This window comes from Paroedura picta, chromosome 5 (genome assembly GCF_049243985.1).
Source record: "Paroedura picta isolate Pp20150507F chromosome 5, Ppicta_v3.0, whole genome shotgun sequence".
In the NCBI taxonomy this organism is placed as follows: Eukaryota; Metazoa; Chordata; class Lepidosauria; order Squamata; family Gekkonidae; genus Paroedura; species Paroedura picta.
Window position 1 is genome coordinate 135,525,063 of NC_135373.1, and position 27,893 is coordinate 135,552,955.

A 27,893-nucleotide genomic window follows, 5' to 3' on the forward strand; every position below is an offset into this window, starting at 1 on the left:
GAAAGGGAAGGTGATGGTAAGCCGCTTTGAGCCTCCTTTGGGTAGAGAAAAGCGGCATATAAGAACCAACTCTTCTTCTTCAGTAATATTGGGGCTCTCTCAGCCTCACCCATCTCACAGGGTGTCTGTTGTGGGGAGAGGAAAGGGAAGGCGACTGGAAGCTGCTTTGAGCCTCCTTCGGGTAGGGAAAAGCGGCATATAAGAACCAACTCTTCTTCTTCTTCAGTAATATTGGGGCTCTCTCAGCCTCACCCACCTCACAGGGTGTCTGTTGTGGGGAGAGGAAAGGGAAGGCGACTGGAAGCCGCTTTGAGCCTCCTTCGGGTAGGGAAAAGCGGCATATAAGAACCAACTCTTCTTCTTCTTCAGTAATATCAGGGCTCTCTCAGCTTCACCCACCTCACAGGGTGTCTGTTGTGGGGAGAGGAAAGGGAAGGCGACTGGAAGCCGCTCTGAGCCTCCTTCGGGTAGGGAAAAGCGGCATGTAAGAACCAACTCTTCTTCTTCGTCTTCTACAGTCAAACAGTCTGTAAAACAAGCCCCATAAGCAGCCTACTCCATTTCCCTTCTTCCTTTTTTCTCGTTGTTCTCCTTCTCGTTTTTCTCCTGTCCTTTGTTATTTCCTCACTGCGATTTTCTGAGATATGTTAGGGTGAGCGGGTGTGACTAGGCCAAGGTAACCCAAGAAGCTTCCATGGCAGAGTGAGGATTCGAACATTCAGTTCCCAGATCGAATATTGAATAAAGGATCGCGAACGGTGCACCAGATCACGATAGATAGAAAGCCCAACATTGGTTGCGCATTTATTTTATTCATTGATTTTTCCATTTGTACGCTGCTCCTCCTAACGAGCCAACTCGGGATGGCTTCCAACACTCAACATTACAACCTAATAAATTATAGATTTAAAGTATATAACGATAAAATAGTTTTTAAAAAAACATCATAAAATATATATCGCCTAGTGATTTGTTGTGATGCATTCTAATCTTGACTTAATTTCAGATTCAGGTGGGGTCCGTGAAGAGGGAGCCCAGTTGGGACCAACCAAATGGCTGAGGGAAGAGCTCTGTCTTACAGGCCCAGCGGAACTGGTTCAGGTCCATCAGGGCCCTGAAACCGGGGCCAGGACCAAAAAGGCCCTGGCCCTGGTTGAGGCTAGACATAGAATCATACAATCATACAATCATAGAGTTGGAAGGGACCTCATGGGTCATCTAGTCCAACCCCCTGCACTATGCAGGACACTCACATCCCAATCGCTCATCTACTGTCACCTGCCACCCCTTTGCCTTCACAGAATCAGCCTCTCCATCAGATGGCTATCTAGCCTTTAAAAAAAAATTCCAAACATACTTCTCTAGGGCCAGGGACAACCAACTTGTTGAACTTGGACGATCTTCGCAAATTGAACTTGGAAGCAAATAGGCAATAAATTACGATGCTTCAAAACCAGGGCCACACGAAACGTTTTTCACCTAACAAACGCATTGTCCACCCTCTTTTTTCGCCTTTAGCGGTTTCCAGCTCTCAGCAAACAAGGTAAATTACCTGCCGCGTACAAAACTTTACAATTCTCTTTGAGGCAAAGCCAAGATCTGAATGCCTCTCCCTCTTTCATTAAAGGCATGGCTTGGAAGGAAGAGAATGAAACGAACAGAGAAGTGTTTGCAACAGCATGGCAAATTCTCCAGGAGGTTTAGAGGATTCTCGTGGCCCTGACATCTGAGGCCATCCAGAACGAGTTAAGCAAGGCCCGCGTTTGAAGTAGCAATACAATGCCGATTGTCGTACACGGGGGAAATGAATCGTATTAATTCCGACAGATTTCGAGAAGACTCGCGGCTCTGAAAAGTTCTGAACGGCTTTTTGGTTCAGAGGTGCTTGGCGATAAAGAAGCCGTCGCATCAAGGACAAAAATGGAGAACAAAGACGGAGCCGGCGAATGGCAGCTTTTCGGTCCGAAACTCTCGAGCGAATGCCGCGTTCTTCCAAGCTCTTTTTAGAATGATGCATTTGTTGTTGGGTTTTTAAAAATAAAACCACGGAGCGGAAAGAAAAAGAGAGGAGGCCGCGTTTAGGCCTTTGTGGCGAGGTAAGTCTTTCATTGGCGGTTTACCTTTCGGGAACGGCCGGTTGTTATACCTCCTGCAATCGCCTCCCCAAGGACACTGGCTTTGTGGAATGGCATTCTCAGCATGGGCTTGTGCACAAGTGTTGCGAGAAGCCCAATGTGTGGTCCCCATTCTGCCATTTCCCACTACGTAAGAATTCATTTCGTTTGCAGAAACGCCTTCCTAACAATTAGAACAGAAGACAATCGTAGCACCACACTGCAGCAGGATGGGATGGGGTTCTCTTACATCGTGGCTTGGCTGAGATATCTCGCTTTAAAAAACAAAACCAACCACAACAGTGATGACAGGGACTGTTTGGTGTAGTGGGTAGGAGTGCGGAATTCTAATCTGGTGAGCCGGGTATGATTCTGCGCTCCTCCACATGCAGCCAGCGGGGTGAACTTGGGCTCGCCACGGCACTGATAAAACTGTTCTGACCGAGCAGTGATATCAGGGCTCTCTCAGCCTCACCCACCTCACAGGGTGTCTGTTGTGGGGAGAGGAAAGGGAAGGCAAATGTAAACCGCTTTGAGACTCCTTCGGGTAGGGAAAAGTGGCATATAAGAACCAACTCTTCTTCTTCTGTAATATTAGATCTCTCTCAGCCTCTCCTCCCTCACAGGGTGTCTGTTGTTGGGAGAGGAAAGGGAAGGCAAATGTAAACCGCTTTGAGACTCCTTCGGGTAGGGAAAAGTGGCATATAAGAACCAACTCTTCTTCTTCTGTAATATTAGATCTCTCTCAGCCTCTCCTCCCTCACAGGGTGTCTGTTGTGGGGAGAGGAAAGGGAAGGCAAATGTAAACCGCTTTGAGACTCCTTCGGGTAGGGAAAAGTGGCATATAAGAACCAACTCTTCTTCTTCTGTAATATTAGATCTCTCTCAGCCTCTCCTCCCTCACAGGGTGTCTGTTGTGGGGAGAGGAAAGGGAAGGCAAATGTAAACCGCTTTGAGACTCCTTCGGGTAGGGAAAAGTGGCATATAAGAACCAACTCTTCTTCTTCTGTAATATTAGATCTCTCTCAGCCTCTCCTCCCTCACAGGGTGTCTGTTGTGGGGAGAGGAAAGGGAAGGCAAATGTAAACCGCTTTGAGACTCCTTCGGGTAGGGGAAAGTGGCATATAAGAACCAACTCTTCTTCTTCTGTAATATTAGATCTCTCTCAGCCTCTCCTCCCTCACAGGGTGTCTGTTGTGGGGAGAGGAAAGGGAAGGCAAATGTAAACCGCTTTGAGACTCCTTCGGGTAGGGAAAAGTGGCATATAAGAACCAACTCTTCTTCTTCTGTAATATTAGATCTCTCTCAGCCTCTCCTCCCTCACAGGGTGTCTGTTGTGGGGAGAGGAAAGGGAAGGCAAATGTAAACCGCTTTGAGACTCCTTCGGGTAGGGAAAAGTGGCATAGAAGAACCAACTCTTCTTCTTCTGTAATATTAGATCTCTCTCAGCCTCTCCTCCCTCACAGGGTGTCTGTTGTGGGGAGAGGAAAGGGAAGGCGATCGTAAGCCACTTTGAGACTCCTTCAGGTAGAGAAAAGCGGCCTATAAGAACCAACTCTTCTTCAGTCATATCAGGGCTCTCTCAGCCTCCCCTCCCTCATAGGGTGATGGTTGTGGGGAGAGGAAAGGGAAGGCGAATGGAAGCCGCTTGGAGACTCCTTTGGGTAGAGAAAAGTGGCCTATAAGAACCAACTTTTCTTCAAGAAAGATGTTCAGAAGGCCATTGCCTGCCTCTGGTTCCTTAGCGGTTGCCCATCTAAGTCCTGACCTGGCCTGACTCTCATTCTGAGCTCTGACAAGATTGGGGTAGCCTGGAGATTTGGGGGTGGTGCTTGAGAAGGGGATGCAGCTCAGCAGAGATCCCATGTACTTTCTTCTAGGGCAGGGGTGGCCAAACGGTGCCTCTCCATAGACTCCAATTCCTGTGAGCCTTCGCCAACACAGGGCTCGGGGAAATGGTTGTCCATGGACATCTGGGGAGCCATCGTTTGGCCACCCTTGCTCAAGGGGAATCTATCTCTGTAGCCTGAAAATGAGTCGTCACTCTCCCTGCCCACCTGGATAGGACTGCCAGTCTCCAGGTACCATCTGGTGTAGCTTGATGTCATGGTGAAGAGCAGTGCCTTCTGATCTGGCAAGCTGGGTTTGATTCCCCGCTCCTGGGACGTGAGTGTCCTGCATAGTGCAGGGGGGTGGACTAGATGACCCATGAGGTCCCTTCCAACTCTATGATTCTATGATTCCTCCTCCACATGCAGCCAACTGAGTGACCTTCGGCCAGTCACAGTCCTGCTGGAGCTGTTCTCCCAGAGCAGTTCTCTTAGGGCGCTCTCAGCTCCAACTTCCTCACCAGGCAGGGAGAGGAAAGGGAAAGCGATTGTCAGCCACTTTGAGTCTCCTTTGGGTAGTGAAAAGTGGGGCATAAAAACCAACTCTTCTTCTCCTTTTTCTTCTGCTTCTTCTCCTCCAATTTTTACAGTTGGTCTCCGGGTGACCAAGATCAGCTCCCCTGGAGAAAATGGCTGCTTTAGAGGACGGATTATGGCATTATGCCCTGCAGACGTCTCCCCCCAGGCTCCCCCCTCCCCAATATCCAGGCCTTTCCCATGCCAGCACTGGCAAACCTCCACCTGGAAGCCAGCAAGCTTGATGGAATGGCTGATCGGCTGACAGTGCTAAAAAGGAAGCCAAGAAAAGCCGTGCTTTTGTGCACACCTGTCTTCGCTGACATTCGCTCTTTCTCCAACTGTCTGTCGCCTCAATTGGAAATTGCGCTATTCATCTGTTTCCCCCTTCCTCCGAGTCTGGGTGCCATTAGGCATTCATTTCCCTCCTTCAGATAGGTATTGCAGGAAGTACTTAAAGGTAATTCGTCTCTGTAGTTGGTGCTTTTCAGTGCCCATAAACACGATTGATTTTGTATTTTTGTGTTTGGCTACGGCGAGCGTTCTACTTAGGCTGCTCCTCCGGAGAGGAGGAGAAAGGCCCCGTCTCGGCCTGCTAGCCTTTCCAGTAAGAGGGTGCTGGTTTGCTTTGATTTGAACCAGTGGGAGAGGCGTCGTGGTAGATATTTGCAGCCTGGGGAGATGGGAGGAGGGTCCGGGATCAGTGTAGACAATTGAGAGACAAGGGGCTCTAGGCTCTTGTTTTGAGAATAAGCTCTTCTTGTGGGAACGTGGCATGACTCCACACCATAAAGACTCCTCACCTCTTCAGTTCTGCCTAATCTTAAACTGGTTAATGGTCACTGATTTATTTAAACCCATCTGTATCCTGTTTTTCATAAAAATATCTGCAAGTAACATGATGGATGGATGGATGGATGGATGGATGGATGGATGGATGGATGGATGGATGGATGGATGGATGGATGGATATCGCTGCTCATTTAGGCTTCAGCAAAACTAGAGAGCATTCAGTTGCCTGGAATTTTAACATAGAATTATAGAACTATAGAGTGGGAAGGGGCCATGCAGGCCATCTAGTCCCACCCTCTGCTCAGTGCAGGATCAACCTCAAGCATCCAGGAGAAGGATCTGTCCAGCTGCTGCTTGAAGACCACCAGTGAGAGGGAGCTCCCCACCTCCTAAGGCAGTTGATTCCACATGGTGAAGTGTTAGCCTGGGTCTAGAGATCTCCTGGAATTAAGTGCAAACCTGTCCCCTCTTCATCTCCTCTTCTCCAAACTGAACATTTCCAAATCTCTCAGCCTTTCCTCCTAGGGCTTGGTCGCGAGGCCCTGGATCCTCCTTGTGGTTCTGTAGTGCTGTTCCTCATTCCAGTTTGATGTAGGAGTGCGGACTTCTTATCTGGCGAGCCAGATTTGATTCCGCACTCCCCAACCAGCTGGGTTACCTTGGGCTCGCCACAGCACTGATAAAGCTCTGACTGAGCAGTAATATCAGGGCTCTCTCAGCCTCGCCAACTTCACAGGGTGTCTGTTGTGGGGAGAGGAAAGGGAAGGCGAATGTAAGCCACTTTGAGACTCCTTCAGGTAGAGAAAAGTGGCCTATAAGAACCAACTCTTCTTCTTCTTCTTCAGTAATCTCAGGGCTCTCTCAGCCTCGGCTCCCTCACAGGGTGTCTGTTGTGAGGAGAGGAAAGGGAAGGTGAATGTAGGCTGCTTTGAGACTCGTTTGGGTAGGGAAAAGCGACATATAAGTACCAACCCTTCTTCTTCTTCTTCAGTAGTATCAGGGCTCTCTCAGCCTCACCTCTCTCACAGGGTGTCTGTGGTGGGGAGAGGAAAGCAAAGGCGACTTTAAGCCACTTTGAATCTCCTTCAGGTAGAGAAAAGTGGCATATAAGAACCAACTCTTCTTCAGTAGCCAAGTTACATGCCCTACAAAAGCATTCGTGTACTTTTGATCCAATTCCGATGGAATTTGCAGCTGGATTTTATAGTGTGGAATGGCAATATCCACTTGGAAACGGTTGCAGAAGTGGTTTCAAACTGCATTATTAAGCATGTGTGGAAGCACCCTGTACAGGCCTTTGGCCAAATAGAATCGCTACAGAAATCCCGCAATGGCACAGAGAACCAGCCACAAAATGGTTGCCCCTGTTTACCTTCAGGCACCCAGCCGAAGAGTAGAAGATTTGCGGTTTTTCTCTGCCCATTCTCTGCGGTTTTTCTCTGCCTGCTTTTCTCTGTCCGGAGGAGGCTGACCCTGTTTAGATGCCAAGCCCTGATGAGACCATCCAAGGGTCAACTTGACAGTCTTCTAAATCTGCTGAAGTCGGCGGGTTTTGAATGGCGGAGTTCAGTTTAGGATTGTTTTGCGTATTGAAGTAAGCAGTGACTCCCCAAAAGCTCTTACCCTGCCGCAACTTTTGTTATTTAAGGTGCTCCTGGACTCCTGCTCTTTTCCACTTCAGGTATCCGAAGAAGTGAGCAGTGACATAGGAAAGCTCATGACCGGCCACAAATTCTGCTGTCTTCAAGGTGCTACTGGACTGCTGCTCTTTTTTCCTGATACGGAGGCATCTGAAGAAGTGTGCAGTGACTCCTGAAAGCTCCTCCTCTGTTAGTCTTTATATCTATCTATCTATCTATCTATCTATCTATCTATCTATCTATCTATCTATCTATCTATCTATCTATCTATCTATCTATCTATCTATCTATCTATCTATCTATCTATCTATCTATCTATCCATCTATCCATCTATCCATCTATCCATCTATCCATCTATCCATCTATCCATCTATCCATCTATCCATCTATCCATCCATCCATCCATCCATCCATCCATCCATCCATCCCTCTGTCAATCCTTCTATCCATCCATCCGATATATATCCCACCCCTCCCGGCAACGGCAGCTTACGGCTTATAACATAATCATAAAAGTATACAAAATCAATTTATTAACAGATATAAGATATAAAACTTACAATAACCTAAAAACACACCTTCAATGAATCAGCTGCAGACTAAAACAAATCATAGAATCATAGAATCATAGAGTTGGAAGGGGCCACACAGGCCATCTAGTCCAACCCCCTGCTCAACGCAGGATCAGCCCTAAGCATCCTAAAGCATCCAAGAAAAGTGTGTATCCAACCTTTGCTTGAAGACTGCCAATGACAAAGAGGGTCTCGATTTTTGGGTTTCGCAGTGGGCATTATTGGGAGCCCAATGATGTTTATTTAAGTCATCTAGCTGCTCACTGGGCCAACCAATCAAATGCCTGGCGGAAGAGCTCCATTTTACAGGCACTGCGGAACTGGTCCAGTCCCGTCAGGGTCCTTGGCCCTTCCGGGAGCTCATTCCACCAGGTCAGGGCCAGGACAGGAAAGGCCCTGGCCCTGGTTGAGGCCAGACATCCCTCTTCTGGACCAGGGTAGGTATTCCTGGCCTCTTCCTCTTTCTTGCAGCTACAGAACGACAAAGCTACCCCTCTTGACCTTGCTGCATTTAAGGTTTATTTGATTTTGAAAATGAAATTACACGTTACATTTTGATGACTCTCAACAGTAGGCGATGATGTGGGGCAGGGAGGGGTCTCAGGGGGGATTTGGCTCCTGGCCACACCGCCTGCCTCTACGTTTATGCCAAGGACTGCAATCTTCCCACCACACTCGGAAATGGCCTTTCTTCCCGGCTTCTGCAAATTTCCCAGAGAATAAGCGATCGCGGCTGTGGGCAGCCAGCAGATCAGCCCAGCCTCGGCAGGAGATCAATTCTGCTGGGGCTTGGCTGATGAGGGTGTGGAGGCATGATTAGGATTTCATTGCTGAAGGCTGACAAATGCGGGAATCATGCCGGCATTGAGCAATTTCATGCTTAAAAAGCTCTGCCACTAACCAGGATCGAGCGGTCAGTCTTAAAGGAAATCACGATTTAGTTGGCCTGTTTGGGTAGGGTTGCCAGCTCTGGATCGGGGAAAAGCTGGAGGGGGTCAGGGTGGTGTTTTGGAAGGGCCGGATTTTGGAAGGGACAGGGCCTCCTCAGAGTGCAATGCCATAAAGTCCGCCCACCAAAGCCCTAAAAAAGAGGAGGGTTTATACGTGTCTTTCTCCACTTTACTTTTGAGAAACCCCTGAAGCATTCCTCAGGCTTCGAGAAACCCCAGAAGTGGCGCGATCCTGCAGAATATGGTTGGGAAGCAGAGCTGTGGACACGCCCACCCGGGGCCCCTCCCCTTCCCACCCCCTCCAGGCTTATCATTGGTCATTTGGGGAGGGGGGCAGGTTGACAGGACCATATATCGTCATTTGTTGTTGTTGTTAGGTGCGAAGTCGTGTCCGACCCATCGCAACCCCATGGACAATGATCCTCCAGGCCTTCCTGTCCTTTACCATTCCCCGGAGTCCATTTAAGTTTGCACCTACTGCTTCAGTGACTCCATCCAGCCACCTCATTATCTGTCGTCCCCTTCTTCTTTTGCCCTCGATCGCTCCCAGCATTAGGCTCTTCTCCAGGGAGTCCTTCCTTCTCATGAGGTGGCCAAAGGATTTGAGTTTCATCTTCAGGATCTGGCCTTCTAAGGAGCAGGCAGGGCTGATCTCCTCTAGGCCTGACCGGTTTGTTTGCCTTGCAGTCCAAGGGACTCGCAAGAGTCTTCTCCAGCACCAGAGTCCAAAAGCCTCAATTCTTTGACGCTCGGCCTTCCTTATGGTCCAACTTTCGCAGCCATATATTGCAACTGGGAAGACCATAGCCTTGACTAAACGCACTTTTGTTGGCAGGGTGATGTCTCTGCTTTTTAGGATGCTGTCTAGATTTGCCATAGCTTTCCTCCCCAGGAGCAAGTGTCTTTTCATTTCTTTGCTGCAGTCCCCATCTGCAGTGATCTTGGAGCCCAGGAAAATAAAATCTGTCACTATCTCCATTTCTTCCCCATCTATTTGCCAGGAATTGAGAGGGGCGGATGCCATGATCTTTGTTTTCTTGATGTTCAGTTCCAAGCCAACTTTTGCACTCTCCTCCTTCACCCGCATCAACAGGCTCTGTTGATATCGTCATATCAACCAATAAATGTTTAACACACTTAAAAATATATTAAAAATTAACTAACCTCCACCCTATTTGGTCAACATCAAGTAAACGAAGACAATAGAAGAAGAAGAAGAAGAAGAAGAAGAAGAAGAAGAAGAAGAAGAAGAAGAAGAAGAAGAAGAAGAAGAAGAAGAAGAAGAAGAAGAAGAAGAAGAAGAAGAAGAAGAAGAAGAAGAAGAAGAAGAAGAAGAAGAAGAAGAAGAAGAAGAGTTGGTTCTTATATGCCGCTTTTCCCTACCCGAAGGAGGCTCATAGCGGCTTACGGTCGCTTTCCCATTCCTCTCCCCACAACAGACACCCTGTGGGGTGGGTGAGGCTGAGAGTGCGCTGATATCACTGCCCAGTCAGAACAGTTTTATCAGTGCCATAGCGAGCCCAAGGTCACCCAGCTGGTTGCATGTGGTGGAGCACAGAATCGAACCTGGCATGCCAGATTAGAAGTCCACACTCCTAACCACTACACCAAACTGGCTAGCAGAATTCTCTGTTTCTTATGAAAGTTTAAAGAATCTTAAATAATCTAAGCGTGTCTGAAAGAAAACATTTCAGCCCATAAGGCCTTCATCAGTTCAGGAAATAATCCATCCATGCAATTCATCAATAGATAATAAGGTCTAATCACTGGTTACTGAGACAAAAGCTTCACATGGGCTGGACTGGGATCGCGAAGTCCGGATTGGGAGCAGGAAGTCCATTGTCACAGTGAAAATCAACAGAACAAGGCTGTATCCACAGAGGCATCACATCAAAGTAGCAAGATGTCCTCTTCTCACGGTATACTGCATTAGTCAGACCCCACCTGGAGTCCTGGGTGCAGTTCTGGAGGCCTCATTTTAAAAAGGGTGTGGACAAAATGGAGAGGGGGCAGAGGAGAGCGATGAGGAGGATCTGGGGTCGGGGGACCAAGCCCTATGAGGAAAGGCTGGGGGACTTGGGAATGCTCAGCCTGGAGAAGAGGAGGTGGAGAAGGTACAGGATGGCTCTCTTGAAGGATGGCGATCTGGAAATCAGTTCTAATTCCAGCAGATCTCTGGATTCAAATGGACATTTCTGCACCTTTTCTTAAAAACAGGGGGCGGAATTTCAGGAGCCACTGCATTCCACCCAGCTCAAGGGCTTCTCGAAGCTCGTGTGAGAGCAGAATACCGATACAAAGCAGGCCCGGGTAATTCCGAGCCAGTCTTCGCCACAGCAAGGTTGTCCAAGATGGAGCCGTGATTCCTTGTTGCCCCTAGGACTAAAGGGGCAGCTAGCCAAGGAAGCGGAGAGTCTGCCGAACGCAAATCCATCTGCCTGGGCTGAAAGATGGGAAGGGAAGGTGCCGAGAGTGTGGCGGAGGGGAGAGATCTTGGCATTTGGATTTCGGAAGGCTGCTCACCGGAGCCTCGTGAGAGATGGCGGAAGCGGACGCCACTCCTGGAGCACAAAGATTAAGAGCTTGAAAGGGGACCTTTCGCCACACAGCAATTAGCGAGGAGAAGTCGCGACGAGCGAATATTTCAATTCCTCGCGCGGGGAAGTTGCCAGGCTGCTGTGCCATTTCGCACTCGTGCTCGGGAGGTGCCAGCAGTGCTCTTCAGGCGGAAAGTCTGTTCGGTTGGCATTTCCGTCATCGGCCCCGGATTTTGAAAAGGCTATAGAGTCTGGGCGTTTTAATTAACAAGGGGATTACGCTTGGCAATCAACCTGCCAAGACGGAGCCCTTGCTGTTGCTCTTTGATTTAAGGAGTGCGGGGGAGGATGTTTCCACCCTCCTGGTCATCTCACGGCTGAAAAGCAGTTCTGTTCATGCCATTAATCCAGGCAAAGAGCTTTATCGACGATGGAATCCTGATTCTCTGGTGGATGTGGTCTCAGGCTCCTTTTACAAGCAGGCAAGGTGGAGATCCCCTGTTTACTGTCCACTAATGAAATGCAAATGCTAGCGTGCTGAGCCTCAGTTTAACCTTATTTATTTATTTTATTTATCTTTAGATTTATATACTGTCACTCTCATATAATCACAGAGTTGGAAGGGACCTCCTGGGTCATCTAGTCCAACCCCCTGCACTATTGGGGACACTCACAACCCTCTCACTCATCCACTGTTACCTGCCACCCCTTTGAGCCTTCACAGAATCAGCCTCCCTGTCAGATGGCTATCCAGCCTCTGTTTAAAAATCTCGAAAGACGGAGAACCCACAACGTCCTGAGGAAGCCTGTTCCAGTGAGGAACTGCTCTGTCAGGAACTTCTTCCGGATGTTGAGATGGAATTTCTTTTGAATTAGAATAATACAATCATAAAGTTGGAAGGGACCTCCTGGGTCATCTAGTCCAACCTCCTGCACCATGCAGGACACTCACATCCCAATCGCTCATCCACTGTAATCTGCCACCCCCTTGAACCTTCTCAGAATCAGCCTCTCCATCAGATGGCTCTCTAGCCTCTGATTAAAAATCTACAAAGAGGGAGAACCCACCTCCTCCCGAGGAAGCCTGTTCCACTGAGGAACCGCTCTGACTGTCAGGAACTTCTTCCAGATGTTTAGACGGATTTTCTTTTGAATTAATTTCATCCCATTGGCTCTGGTCCATCCTTCCATGGCAATTAGTCAATTGGTCTTGTGGTGCTTTACAATAAAACAATAAAACATAGTACAGCCCCTAAAACCTTGGTGCCATGTAAAGAAAGGAGAAGGGAGTTTAACCCTTCAGCCTCCACGGCTTTCCTTTTTGAAGCCAACTCTGCTCCTTTTGAAGGTAAAGCAACGTCCTTCAAAAACCGTTCTGCCCTTTCAAAAAGGCGGCTGTGTTGCGGGAGGCTGATTTTTATGCTGAAACCGAGAAGAAATTGAAAATTGTACCATCTCTCCTTTTTCTGCATGGCCCCAAAGCTAACCAAGGGTATATCGGCCTGCAGTTTACATGGAACAAAACGCACGGTCATCTCATCTATTTCATGTGATGCATAAAAAAAAGAAGACAACTATTTATATTCCGAGTCCTTTTATATTCTAGATCTAAACAAAAGAGGCTTAAAGAGGGAAGGTGACGTGCTGACATCTACCTCTCCCAAGAAGGGAAAGCAACCAAGGCATTTAGGGCCTGGGGAGGGGGGTAGAATACAGTACAGGGGAAATCTGGAACATCTGGGGGGAAATGTAAACAACTTACAAATTGACTGTTGGCAGTCGTCCACCTCTTGCACCCACTCCTCTCTGCCTAATAGTAGCATCGTATACAGATATTTAGTAGGGAGCTTCGGGTTTTTTCAGGCTGGTAGTTCGCGGATGATGAAAAATGATTACAGCTTTGTGCCTCCATGTCCCCTCTCAAAATGTCGGAGGTGATTTTCTTGTCCTGAGTCTTAAGACAAGTGGATTTCTCCCCAAAGGTTGGCATTTTCTCCAAGGCTGGGTTTATGTCTTCCGAATGAATTGCCAGGTCCCACCACCCTAAGCGGTAAGCTTGGTCTTTCACCAGGTATGGCTGTCACTCTTCCTTGGCTCTTGACGGGTTTGTCATTTTAAGGTCCCTGCTGCATCTCCAACGTGCGCTTGGGTTTCTCTTTTGAAACATGCTGACAGGGTTTTTTTAAGGGGGGGGGATGTTGATTGAGGCATGTTTTTGTAAAGGTCTCTTTCTACGTTCCCCCTTGGTTTTTGCTTTCCTTATACTTTTGTGGCTTCGTTGAACCACCTGGTGCTCTAGCAATTCTCCTGGGAAGTTGGTTAAGAAAAAGAAGAAGAGTTGGTTCTTATATGCCTCTTTTCTCTACCCAAAGGAGGCTCAAAGCGGCTTACAGTCGCCTTCCCATTCCTCTCCCCACAACAGACACCCTGTGGGGTGGGTGAGGCTGAGAGAGCCCTGATATCACTGCTCGGTCAGAACAGTTTTATCAGGGCCGTGGTGAGCCCAAGGTCACCCAGCTGGCTGCATGTGGGGGAGCGCAGAATCAAACCTGGCATGCCAGATTAGAAGTCCACACTCCTAACCACTACCCCAAACTGGCTCTCTCACCAACTGGGCCAAGGTTCTTTTGAGGAGAGGGTCTCTCTACTACACTGCAAATTTGGTCCCTCAAACTTCAGCCCCCCCAGGCCGCAGAATAGACAGAAAGGGGAAAATACCCACTGATTTTAATGGCGTCATTGATTTTTCCTGGTGCCGAATCGGTTCGAATTTGGCCTAATCCATTTGGCCGAATCTGAACTAGGGAAGGTTGCTTTGGGTGCTTGGGATTCGAGCTGAATCGATTCAAGCTGAATCAGAAATGGTCTGAAGTAAGTGCTGTGGCACCTGATGACACATTTTCTAGTGCCCAGAAGGTGTTTTGGGGAAGTGGGTGGGGCCAGGCCGCCTTTGCCTATCAAAGCTTTGGATTGGCTGTTGAAGATTTGATGGGCGCTGGAGATTTACACAGTGGGCAGGATTTGGGATGGAGAGGGACATTTTCTCCAGGGGAACTCAGTTGCCTGGAGATGTGCCCCCCCGGTGTACTCAGCAGTCAATTGTCACCGTGACCCTCTTTATTTCCCCCTAGAGTTTTAGGGTGAGTGGAGAGGTTGGGGGATTTTTACTGCCATGTTGTTCTGTTTTTATTGTAATTTTTGCTGTCGGTTTTAATGGGGTTTTATTGGGGTTTTACTGGACATTTGTAACCCGCCACGAGCCCGTTCCGGGGGTGGTGGACAATAAATTGAATAATAATAATAAAATACTAATAATAAAACTGGGAGATTCCCCAGGTCCCCTCTGGGGCCAGGCACCTCCAATTTACCCTAGCCATAAGGACCATAGTCCTTTCCATTTCTGTATTGATTGGAAGAACATATCAAGAAGGCAAAGGGCCCCTTTGGCATTGCCCATTGATAAGGGAAGTAACTACAGCTGCCCCATTGGTGAAACCATATAATTACTGGATTCACTTCCCAAGAAGCATTATGGAGGGGACTTGAACTGCAGCAGGGTGGCAGTGGAGCACGCTCACTCAACACTTCCACAAATGAAGAAGAAGAAGAGTTGGTTACATTCACCTTCCCTTTCCTCTCCCCACAACAAATACCCTGCGAGGTAGGTGAGGCTGAGAGAGCCCTGATATTACTGAAGAAGAAGAAGAGTTGGTTCTTATATGCCACTTTTCTCTACCCGAAGGAGTCTCAAAGTGGCTTACAGTCACCTCCCCTTCCTCTCCCCACAACAGACAGGGCTGAGAGAGCCCTGATATTACTGAAGAAGAAGAAGAGCTGGTTCTTCTATGCCGCTTTTCTCTACCCAAAGGAGTCTCAAAGCGGCTTCCAATCGCCTTCCCTTTCCTCTCCCCACAACAGACACCCTGTGAGGTGGGTGAGGCTGAGAGAGCCCTGATATTCCTGCTCGGTCAGAACAGTTTTATCAGTGCCGTGGCGAGCCCAAGCTCATCCAGCTGGCTGCATGTGGGGGAGTGTAGAATTGAACCCGGCATGCCAGATTAGAAGTCCGCACTCCTAACCACGACACCAGACTGGCCCGCAACTCCTGCCCCTTTCCACCCTCCCTCCCTCCCTCCGCCAACTCGGGCCTGGCAAAGGGACAAGCCGCTATTCAGCAGCTTGTGGAAGGAAGCCTGGCAGAGCCTCCGGCCGCTTCAGAAGCCTCTTGACGCATGCTTGCAAATTATGCGCAAAAAGCGGGAGAAGCCAAGATTCTCTGAAGCCGCCAGTGCCAAAGCTGGCAAGTGGGGCATGCTATGTGAATTAATGAAAATGTATTTAATTAACAACATGCTGTCTGCATTAAAAAAAAAGGGGGAAAAAAAAGCCCCAACACCTCTGCTGAGGAATTTGGATTTTGGACTGTGGGAAAGGCTGCAGGGGGTGAGGTTGCCAAATCTGGGTTGGAAATTCCTGGAGAATTGGGGATGGGGGGTAGAGTCGAGCAATCGCCAGGTGGTGGAAGATTTAATACGCATAAGTTGAGGCTTTGTGTCGGCTAGTAAGGCTTGAATCCCTAAGACAGGGGTAGTCAAACTGTGGCCCTCCAGCATTCGCTGGCAGGGGCTTCTGGGAATTGTAGTCTATGGACATCTGGAGGGCTGCAGTCTGACTACCCCTGCCCTAAGAAGACCAGTTTGGGAGCATTAGTGCTTTTAAGGGACCTGTGTCCACACCGAGCAGGCAATCCCAACTGGGGGTCCACAGAGGTCCGTGGCAGCTCTGGAAGGGCTCCACGGCTTTTCTGAGAGCCAGCTTGGTGTAGGGGTTCAGAGCATGGGCTTCTAATCTGGTGGGCGGGAGGGCATGGGGGAGGCTCACCAGCGGGCTGAGTGGTTCCCCTTCAAGTGGTGCCCAGGGCATGTGTTGTTGTTTGTTGTTATGTGCGAAGTCGTGTCCGACCCATCGCGACCCCATGGGCAATGATCCTCCAGGCCTTCCTGTCCTCTACCATTCCCCGGAGTCCATTTAAGTTTGCACCGACTGCTTCAGTGACTCCATCCAGCCACCTCATTCTCTGTCGTCCCCTTCTTCTTTTGCCCTTGATCACTTCCAGCATTAGGCTCTTCTCCAGGGAGTCCTTCCTTCTCATGAGGTGGCCAAAGTATTTGAGTTTCATCTTCAGGATCTGGCCTTCTAAGGAGCAGTCAGGGCTGATCTCCTCTAGGACTGACCGGTTTGTTCGCCTTGCAGTCCAAGGGACTCGCAAGAGTCTTCTCCAGCACCAGACTTCAAAAGCCTCAATTCTTTGACGCTCGGCCTTCCTTATGGTCCAACTTTCACAGCCATACATTGCAACTGGGAAGACCATAGCCTTGACTAAACGCACTTTTGTTGGCAGGGTGATGTCTCTGCTTTTTAGGATGCTGTCTAGATTTGCCATAGCTTTCCTCCCCAGGAGCAAGCGTCTTTTAATTTCTTTGCTGCAGTCCCCATCTGCAGTGATCTTGGAGCCCAGGAAAATAAAATCTGTCACTATCTCCATTTCTTCTCCATCTATTTGCCAGGAATTGAGAGGGCCGGATGCCATGATCTTTGTTTTTTTTTATGTTCAATTTCAAGCCAACTTTTGCACTCTCCTCCTTCACCCGCATCAACAGGCTCTTTAGTTCCTCTTCACTTTCTGCCATTAGCCCAGAGCATGTGCCATACCCTAAATACACCAGTGGATACAAGCCATTGCTAACGCTCCTTTTGGCTTCTCCCCCGTCTTCCTTCAGCTACCTGATATACTTGAAGATGCTTCAATTTGCTTTGGGAGTATTTAATGAGGCATTTTATATCTTCGATTCCAATGCATTTCTAAGTGAGAGCAGCGCTTCCCAGGAGTGGCTCAGACAACTGGCTGACTATGGTTTTTGGACTTCATCCTGTAGCCGCCTTTGGGCTGGTCCAGCCCAGCTGCCAAAAAGACGCAATGCAAGTGTTCTTTTTTTAAAGATTCTTTCCTTTTTGGCCATGCTGCCAGGAAGACTGCATGCTAATTTCCGCTCGTAACTCTCTTTCTTGGCTACTGCCAAAAGGAAACCTCCCCCCCCCCAACTACCCACTTCCTGTCTTAAAAATTGGGTTCCTTCCCCTTTTATTGACTAATTGGCTTCCCGTCCTTTTGATCTCCCAACTTTCTCCTTGCCTCCAAAGTTGCCTCGGCAGGAGTCGCTTGGACCCATGGACAACATCACGTCTCTCCCCGGTTTCTTAAAGATGCTTTTCCTCCATCTCCCTCCTCACCCTCTTATCTTTATTTACATAACGGCTTCCCAATTTCTCCTCTGAATTTTGGTCTCTAGTGGACCAAAGTGTGTGGGGGGGTGGGGAGAGAAAGGAAAGGTGCAGGCTGACCTTTCCTTTGTGTGTGTTGGTTCGCGTCCAGAATTAAGCAGAAAATCACCTGCGATCCGTTTTGCCTGTCTTCTTCTCCCGTGGATAGATAAGCCAGCATCCACCGGCGGTCTGGGCAGTTTTATAATCACGGTCGTATATCAGTGTGCTATATAAAAATATCAGTGCTGTAAAGGCGGCGTCATGTCCAGGCTGTTCTTTCCTCTGGTAATGTTATGAGGCTCCCAACAGGTAGTTATAATCGATAAGCAGGTGGCCCTAGATGAGACTTTCTCAAGCAGGGATTCGTTAAAGCTTGGGGTTTCTTGACAGCCCTGGAAGGGTTTCCCGAATGGATGAGAGTTAACTCTTAATATATTTTTAAAATATGTTAAGCATTTATCGGGTGCTATGAGGAAAGCTATGGCAAATCTAGACAGCATCCTAAAAAGCAGAGACATCACCCTGCTAACGAAAGTGCATCTAGTCAAGGCTATGGTCTTCCCAGTTGCAATGTATGGCTGTGAAAGTTGGACCATAAGGAAGGCCGAGCGTCAAAGGATTGAGGCTTTTGAACTCCGGTGCTGGAGAAGACTCTTGCGAGTCCCTTGGACTGCAAGGCGAACAAACCGGTCAGTCCTAGAGGAGATCAGCCCTGCCTGCTCCTTAGAAGGCCAGATCCTGAAGATGAAACTCGAATACTTTGGCCACCTCATGAGAAGGAAGGACTCCCTGGAGAAGAGCCTAATGCTGGGAGCGATTGAGGGCAAAAGAAGAAGGGGACGACAGAGAATGAGATGGCTGGATGGAGTCACTGAAGCAGTCGGTGCAAACTTAAATGGACTCCGGGGAATGGTAGAGGACAGGAAGGCCCAGAGGATCATTGTCCATGGGGTCGCGATGGGTCGGACACGACTTCGCACCTAACAACAACAATGACTCTATATGGTCATGTTGACCTGTTCCTCCCCCCCTCCCCCGAAAAAATAGCCAATTATCGGCTTGGAGGGGGTGGGAAGGGGAGGGGCCCCGGGTGGCGTGTCCACAGCTCTGCTTCCCAACCTTATTGTACATGGTCACACCACTTCTGGGGCTTCTCTGAAGCCTGAAGAATGTCTCAGGGGTTTCTCAATGGTAAAAAGTTGGTCTGAAGCATCACAACAAAGCAAAATCAGTTTGGTGATCAACTCCATGTCTCTGTTTGGAAGGCCCTGGAGAAGACACCTACAATACTTTGCAAAGGCTTCTTGGCTGCACCGTGATTGCAATCCCACACGTCAATGTCCATTTTGAGAAGGGGTTATGTTTAAGGAATTACTTGGGAGTTTGGAGGAACTGAGCCTAGGGAGGGATGTCACATCAACCCCTAGATCAGCCTTGTCCTGAATTAGATCCTTGGTCAATCTAAGTGATACAATCATAGCATCGTATAATGATAGAGTTGGAAGGGACCTCATGGGTCATCTATTCCAACCCCCTTTACTGTGTAGGACACTCACAACCCTATCTCTGACACTGTCACCTGCCACCCCCTTGAACCTTCACAGAATCAGCCTCTCCGTCAGATGGCTCTCCAGCCTCTGTTTAAAAATTTCCAAAGATGGAGAACCCACCACCTCCTGAGGAAGCCTGTTCCACTGAGGAACTGCTCTGTCAGGAACTTCTTCCAGATGGTTAGACGGAATTTCTTTTGAATTAATTTCACCCCACTGGATCTGGTCCGTCCCTATATTCAGACTGGCAGCAGTTCTTCAGAGTATCAGACAGAGGTCTTTCAGATTACCTGCCGCTTGGTCCTTTTAGCTGGAGATGCTAGGAATTGAACCTCTGTGGAGGTTTTTTGGGGAAGGGAATTCTCTGACAGCGGAGAGGTAGGACCAGAAAGCAAGTGACTCCCTGCCCCTGCTGTGCGTGTGTTTCTGGAATATCTAATTTTGCGACCTCATACAGTAAGATCGGTTGCAAAGTGGATCACAGAATCGTAGTTGGAAGGGACCTCCAGGGTCATTTAGTCCAACCCCTGGCACAATGCAGGAACTCACAACTACCTGCCCACTCACATTCCAGCCTGGCCTGGAGGGAATTCACCTGCCATCCCACAGTGGCCATCAGCAATTCCCTGAGCATGCAAGGAAGGTCCACAAGAGACAAACACTGGCACATCCCTTCCTGCCCACTCACTCATCGAAAGTGCGTTACTTCATGTTTTCAAGCATTAAAGTTTTCAAGCATTAAATTTTGTCCTGGTTTTCACGGGGCAGATTTTTGAACTATATTTGGAAGGGGGCGGGAGTTGGGGGGAATCCAGTGGTTGCCAACAAATCGCAAAAGTGTACAATTAGCGTAAAGAGACGGAAGTGTCATCTTCTGGCCTGTAACCAAGGCAACCATCCCTGGAGTGACTTGGTGGAGGTAAAAGAAGGCCTTGGAATCAGAGCTCTCGTAGCAAATGAAGGCCCCTGACACACACACCGTTCAATTGTGGCTTTTGTTGAAGAGAAATATTATTTGTCCGCTACCCACAATGATTAGTCCTTGTAAAAAGGTTACACACGCAAGTGTGTATTTATATTCCCTGATCTCCCCTGGGAGCTCGTTCCACCAGGTGGGGGCCAGGATGGAGAAAGCTCTGGCCCTGGTTGAGGTCAAGTGGGCTTCCTTGGAGCCAGGGACCACCAGGAAGTTGGAACTGGTGGAGAGTAAGGCTCTTTGAGGGGTGTAGGCAGAGAGGCGACCCCTTAGGGTCACTGGGCCCAGACCGTGTATGGCCTTAAAGGTGATAACCAAAACCTTAAGCCTAATCCAGAACTCAACCGGAAGGATTACAATAGGATTGTAATCCTTAGGGCTGATCCTGCGTTGAGCAGGGGGTTGGACTAGATGGCCTCTATGATTCTATGATTACAAAATTAGAAAATCATGCCAATTTTCATGCCAACTGTCTGGTATGGTAAATTGCAATTTAAAAAGTGATTTATAGAGTTAGAATATAATGCGGTACCATATGCATGGCAATGCATTTTCATCAAATGCCTTTATGAAAGGTAGGAGCCATGACAGAGAATGCAGGTGTACAAGGTGTCCTTGCCAATCTCTACCCATTTGCAGGGAGGGATCGGAGGGCAGCTCCCAGATTAAAACAAAGAGAGGCTAATTTGTCCAGCATCATGTGTATGGGAGTGTGTGGGCATTGTCTCTACAGGAGAGACCTGCAGAGCCAGGTGACTCCAGGGAAGGCCATGTGGAAAGAGGGAGAAGACAAAGGGAGAGAGGGAAGGGGTCAGAGATCAGCTCCCAGGTTAAAACAAAGAGAAGACAATTGTCTAGCATCATGTGCATGGGAGAGTGTGGACATTGTCTCTACAGGAGAGACCTGAAGAGGCATGTGTCTCCAGGGAAGGCCCTGTGGAGAGAGGGAGAGAGGAAGGGTCAGAGGGCAGCTCCCAGGTTAAAACAAAGAGAGGCCAATTTGTCCGGCATCATGTATGTGGGAGTGTGTGGGACAGGAGAGACTTGGAGAGCCAGGTGTCGCCAGGGAAGGCCACGTGGAAAGAGGGAGAGGACAAAGGGAGAGGAAGGGAAGGGGTCAGAGAGCAGCTCCCAGGTTACGACAAAGGGAGGCATCCCATGTAAGGAGATAACAGCGATACACCCTTAAAGTCATGTAACAACCCCCCTCTCCCAATGTCCAGGCATGCTGAGTCGTTCACTCTGATGCTACAGGCCCTGCACCTCTAGTGGCCCCACATGGAACCTTCCCCCCCCATAGAACAGGACTGTAGCCGCTCCCCCTCTTTCCCTTCTTTAAGGATACTTGGAGTGATGCCCCTTTCCACTGGGGGAGGGCTTGTAGGTCCCCAGCTTGGCTGCTCCCATTGCAATTGTACCCTTCTAGATATTTAAGCTGGCTCTGGTGCTACGGGCCCTGCGAATCCTTAAACCACTCCGGTTTGTAGGCGATGAACCAGTACCTTGAGCTAACCCAGTACCTGATGGGTAGCCAAGGCTGCTGCAGGTCAGTGAACTTAGAATCATAGAATCATAGAGTTGGAAGGGGCCATAGAGGCCATCTAGTCCAACCCCCTGCTCAACTTGTCGCAGGGCATGCTGGCATCAAGCAAGGCCCGTCCTTGCGAGGTATCCGGAAGCTCAGCTGGAAGTCAGCACAACTATTTACCTGGACTCAATTGAGCTGAACCTATTCCCGCTCCGTGGCTGCTGTTGGGGATGCATCTCTGCAGTGTTTATGCAAAATGGGCTCTTCTGCCTTTCAGACGTCGATTATGATGTAAATTGTGTTGCAGCCAGAACTGAGATACAGTTGTGCAGTTTTAAAAAACAACAACAAACTCACATAGTCTCGGGGAAAATGGGATGCTATATTTTACCCTTCACGGTTATTTTTCCTCCTTTAAGTAGAATTTTATTATGCAAGACGTCAGGCACAAACGAAAACACCGAATCATTTCTTGTGAGCTGATTTTGACCTGTCTTCCCCAAACCCCTTGTGAATGCTGCATTGCTGTTTGCGTTCTGTTTAAAGGTTAGGGTTCCCAGACCCCCTGGTCAGTTGGCTGGTGCAGGGGCAGCTTACCTCGAAAAAGAGGGAGGTTCTGCTGAGCTGCAGCGATGTGGCTAACTTACTGTCCGTAGAATCCAAAGTGGGGTATAAAAACCAACTCTCCTCCTCCTTCTTGGGTAAGAATTCTATCGTAAATCGGGCTTGTACCATAGAGTTTTTGCCCAAATACCAGAAACCGTTTCCACATGAGGAATCTGCCCCTGGACAGCCTCTGGTTGCTGGCGGGTTTTAGAACCTTTTTCACATGACGTTGCCTGCATCCCAGAGCCAGTTTGGTGTAGTGGTTAGAAGTGCAGACTTCTAATCTGGCATGCCAGGTTCGATTCTGCACTCCCCCACATGCAACCAGCTGGGTGACCTTGGGCTTGCCACGGCACTGATAAAACTGTTCTGACCGAGCAGTAATATCAGGGCTCTCTCAGCCTCACCCACCTCACAGGGTGTCTGTTGTGGGGAGAGGAAAGGGAAGGCGACTGTAAGCCGCTTTGAGCCTCCTTTGGGTAGAGAAAAGCAGCATATAAGAACCAACTCTTCTTCTTCAGGAATATCAGGGCTCTCTCAGCCTCACCCACCTCACAGGGTGTCTGTTGTGGGGAGAGGAAAGGGAAGGCAACTGTAAGCCGCTTTGAGCCTCCTTCAGGTAGGGAAAAGTGGCATATAAGAACCAACTCTTCTTCTTCTTCATCCCGAGGCTGTCCAGGGGCTATGTCACTTGTTATCTTACATCCCATCAGCGAGCAACCAGAGGTAAGCCTGTATAGATGGGGAAAGTCATGGTAGTCACTGTAGCTTTGTCCTGCCCTTGCACCCACCCTCTGCTCTCCATTTCCTGCTCTGAGTAATTTTTTAAAAATGGCACGGTCCATGTTGCAGCACAACCACAAAGCTATATTGGCAAAGGTAAAATAAAATCTTCCGCAAAGTGTCCACAGGCTTTTTGGGATCAGGCAGGCAAAACACAGCCCCGTTTCTGTTTTCGAGAGGTGGAGAATGAACTGGGAAAGGAGAGGTGTGATCAAGCAGCCTTCTCCCGATCATACGGGGTCTGAGCATTTTGTTTTTAAGACACCCATTTACCCAGAATGGCGTTTTGGGCTCCAGGGACCACATTCAGCATCTCAGAAATCCATCCACATAGAAATAAAGTCTAAAAGAACAAGAATCCCTCTCCCCAAAAAAGGTGTGTGTGTGTGTGGGGGGGGGGATGCTGTATCGTTCTGACATTTCTCCATAGCAATGAGGGAGTGCTGATTTTTATTAAAAATGCATCTGAGTGTGGCATAAACACATAGCAATGCAGAAGTGCCTTTTAAAGAATTTGGGGCTCAGGGGGGAAGAAACCTTTAATCCACAAGAGAACTGCTGTGCTGTGATTGGTGGCTTGCTGTGACGTTCGGCTAGTTTTCCCTTGCAGCCTTATCAGGAGGCAAAAAGCCGCAATGGGGCAGAGGGAAAACCCGGTAGGGCTGCAAATGCGAGGTTTACCATCCCGCGTTTGCAAGCAGGAGATCTCCATGTGGAAACAATCAGAGTATTGCCCCAGCATTCTGGAAGTGACGGTTAGCCCTTTCCATGGTCCTGCTTACCAAGTCTTTAAATTCAAGCTGATCCATGGACCAGGAGCCAGAGTAGTGTAGTGGTTAGGAATGGTGGCCTCTAATCTGGAGAACTGGGCTTGATTCCTCACTCTTCCTCCACATGCAGCCAGCTGGGTTACCTTGGGCTAGTCACAGATCTCTTAGAGCTCGCTCAGCCCCACTTTCCTTCTAGGGTGTCTGTTGTTGGGGAGATGAATGGTGAGCAATTGTAAGCCACTTTGAGATTCCTTCGGGTGGTAGGAAGCAGGATACAAAAAAACCCAGCTCTTTTTTTTCTCTTCTTCTTCTTCTTCTCGTTACGGAGATCACCTTGTGTGAAGAAAATCAGTGCAATTTGTTCTTCTTGAGCAAGGAAATTGGGGAGTCTCCCAGCTTTTTTCCGTTAAGTAAATATTCTGAGTTGTCAAAGAGGCTATCAACTGTCACTCTTCAAATGAAAAATTACTTTGCAAATCATTTTATCTCCAGCACTTCTGAAAAATGATACCAGCTGAAAGTCTGTTTTCTGGAGCCTCAGCGAGGTTCGGGTTGGTTTAAGTAACTAACTCCTGTGTGGCTCTTGAAAGTCTGTTTTCTGGAGCCTCAGCGAGGTTCGGGTTGGTTTAAGTAACTAACTACTGTGTGGTGAGGCATTAAAAATAAGCTGCTGTGCCCTGTTTAAATCCTGGAACAAATGTCGTCTTTTGCAGATAAATTGAGGGAGCGTGGCGCAGAGTGGTAAGGCAGCCGTCCGAAAGCTTTGCATATGAGGCTGGGAGTTCAATCCCAGCAGCCGGCTCAAGGTTGACTCAGCCTTCCATCCTTCCGAGGTCGGTAAAATGAGGACCCAGCTTGCTGGGGGGTAAACGGTAATGACTGGGGAAGGCACTGGCAAACCACCCCGTATTGAGTCTGCCATGAAAACGCTGGAGGGCGTCACCCCAAGGGTCCGACATGACCAGGTGCTTGCACAGGGGATACCTTTACCTTTACTTACCTGTTCGGCTGCTTCTGTTTCTTGTGATGTATAGATCCATGTTTCCCAAGAGCTACAGCTTCATAACGATGGCTCATAGTTTAGGTCGTCATGTTCTACAAATGAATGGGCCGCGGTTACCATAGGAACAGCAAGGGCTTTGGAATCTTTTGTGTGTTGCTGCATAAACACACACACAAACCCTTCAGCCCTTGTTTTGATGTGTGTCTGTAGCGAGGCATTCTACACTGGATTGTGGCACTTAATTTCTGGAATAATTACCGGGTCAAGGACCAGCTCTCCCTACCCCTCCGCAATACTCAGTTGAGTGGACAGTGAGAATTCACCAGCCACCTGAGCCGTGAAAAGCTTATCCTTTATGCCCAGAATGAGGAGATGTTTTTTACAAAAGAGAGGCCGAGGAAAGGTATTTAAAGCATTGAGGTAATCCCACCCCCCCGCTCTTAAAAGGTTTCTCAGAATTAATTTATATATATTTCTGCAGCTGCCCCTCTGAAAGCTGTTTGTTGGTGGTGATCTGTGAAGGCAGACCAGCCTGCAAGGCTAGTGGGACGGCAAATAATATTGCAAGGGTGGCCAAATGCCCATGGACGACAATTACCATGAGCCCCTGCAAGGACATGGTGGCAGTGGCCCATGGTAACTGTAGTCCACGGACAACTGGAGAACCACAGTTTGATCACCCCTATAAATATTGTATTTGAACACGCCCACCAATGTTTCCAAAGAGCCTCTTGTGGCGCAGAGTGGTAAGGCAGCAGAAATGCAGTCTGAAAGCTCTACCCATGAGGCTGGGAGTTCAATCCCAGCAGCCGGCTCCAGGTTGACTCAACCTTCCATCCTTCCGAGGTCGGTAAAATGAGTACCCAGCTTGCTGGGGGGTAAACGGAAATGACTGGGGAAGGCACTGGCAAACCACCCCGTATTGAGTCTGCCATGAAAACGCTAGAGGGCGTCACCCCAAGGGTCAGACATGATTCAGTGCTTGCACAGGGGATACCTTTACCTTTACCTTACCAATGTTTCCAATGCGATATGCAAAGCTGTGAATGACACAGGTTTCTTCCGCAGGGTGGACGAAGGAAAAGAGGAGGCTGGCCTTTTGGGATGAGGTGGGTCCATGGCTCAGCACATCTGCTTTTCGAGGAGATCTGGGTAGAGTGGGAAATTGAGCCATAGCCAGCAAAATGAATTTCAATAGCAGAAGTAATAATTATGTGATGAATATGTATAAGATGGGGGGGGGGGACGGACAGGAGACTTGCCTTGATAGCAGCACATGTGAAAAGAACTTGGGAGTTCTGGTGGACAATAAGTTGAATATCAGCCAACAGGGTGATAGGGCAGCTAGAAGGCTAATGTGATATTTGGCCGCCTTGCTAGGACCATAGAATCTAGAGCAAGGGAAGTTAGAATGCTACTCTATCCTGCATTGCTTAGACCTCCTTGGGAATCTTGCGTCCAGTTCTGGGTGCTGCAGATCAAGAAGGGTGTTGACAAGTTGGAATATGTTCAGAGGAGAGTGACTAGGATGGCTGAGGGGTTGGGATCCGGGCCTTACAAGGAGGGGTTGAGAAGGCTGCATCTGGGTAGGTAGCTTGGAGACGAGGAGGGCAAGGAGTGAGAGGAGAGCTGCATTTAATTATGAAAAAGGGATACCTGTTGAAGAGGGGGCCCACTAGTTCCCTGCAGCTTTAGAGACAAGAACTAGGAGCAATGGGTTCAAATGGCAGGAAAGAAGGCTCTACTTAAACGTCAGGAAGCATTTTCTGACGGCGAGAGCTGTTCGTAGATGGGCTATGCTCCCTCCGAGGGTGTTGGCATCTCTTTGTTGGAAGTTTTTAGGAGGAGATTGGGTGAGCACCTGTCAGGAGCGTGTAATTTTAAAGTCCCTGGTTCTCATTCTGCAGCAGGTCCCCGGTTCAATCCCCGGCGTCTCCTGATAAAGGGATCACGTAGCAGGTGATGTGAAAGACCTCGGCCCAAGACCCTGGAGAACAGCTGCCAGTCTGAGCAGACAATACTGACCTTGACGGACCAAGGCTGTGTTTTCGTGATGAGAAAATGGACTTCCCTCTCTGTCTACACAGTTCCTTTGAGATGGTAATGTAGGAAGTAATTACAAAACCATGCCACCAGCGGGCATCTCAGGGCACACAGAGGCATGCTGGGAAGTAGCAAATGAAGGCTGTCCTTTTGGACGAGAGCCATTGGGCATTTAAAGGAAGCTTAGTCCTCCTATTAGCATAAATATATTAATGGATTAAATCTGCTCTTTCGAAAGCATGTAGAGCAGGGGTAGTCAAACTGCGGCCCTCCAGATGTCCATGGACTACAGTTCCCAGGAGCCCCCTGCCAGCATTTGCTGGCAGGGGGCTCCTGGGAATTGTAGTCCATGGACATCTGGAGGGCCGCAGTTTGACTACCCCTGATGTAGAGCATGTCCTTTGCATGCAAGAGGTTCTGGGTTCAGTCCTTGGCATTGCCCAGTTCAAGATGCTTATGTGACCAGATTAGGCAACTGGGAACAGATATATGAGGGCCACACTCAACTAACTGAGGCCATTTTAGAAGAGTTTGTTGATCTTTAGACATTGCTGCAAGATCCGGATCGAGGGCATGGTGTGGTGGCCCCAGGATCTCCTGTCTCTGTTCAGGGTGTTATCAAGTGCTCAGATGGCCATGAGTCAGATAAACCCGTGGTCTGATTTGGTATAATACCGTTCACCTATGTTCAAGACAAAAATTGTTGTGTTTAGAATTCCAGGTCCTGTAATTCTGTGAGTGGGACTAGGGGCCTAACAACCGAATTCTCAACTACTTCATAAGAGACAGTTCCCGGGTAGGTTGTTTACTCTAGCTGTGTTTCTGAGGGAAAATTCTCACTTACGTTAGCTATTTTGAGGCTTACGTGTTTTCTCGATTTCAGCAAAGGAGTAAGGAAGGTGTAAAAGGACGGGAACGACTGAACATGCCTCAGAGTTTGGAAATACCCAGGAACATGCTCCTTCGAAAGGAGAGGGAGGACGTTGATGAACTGTGATCAATTGCTTTGTCCAATGTGGTATAGCAGTTAAGAGCGGCAGTTTCTAATCTGGCGAGCTGGGCTTGATTCCCTGCTCCTCCACATGCAGCAAGCTGGGTGACCTTGGGCTAGTCACAGGCCTGATAGAGCTGTTCTCACAGATTAGTCCTGTCAGAGCTCTCTCAGCCTCCCCTCCCTCACAGGGTGCCTGTAGAGGGGAGAGGAAAGGGAAGGCGAATGTAAGCTGCTTGGAGACTATTTCTGGTAGAGAAAAGCGGCATATAAGAACCAACTCTCCTTCTTCTTCTTCAGTAATCTCA

The 27,893-nt window shown here is 48.7% G+C and overlaps 1 long non-coding RNA gene across 1 annotated transcript; it reads left to right on the forward strand.

Annotated features, from left to right (window-relative positions):
• Window positions 1-1,834: 1,834 nt before the first annotated feature.
• LOC143839177 (uncharacterized) lies at window positions 1,835-26,645 on the forward strand. The gene is made up of 3 exons (XR_013231643.1): window positions 1,835-2,096; window positions 25,620-25,660; window positions 26,459-26,645. It is a non-coding gene; the product is annotated as an uncharacterized LOC143839177 (long non-coding RNA).
• The last annotated feature ends 1,248 nt before the right edge of the window (window positions 26,646-27,893 follow it).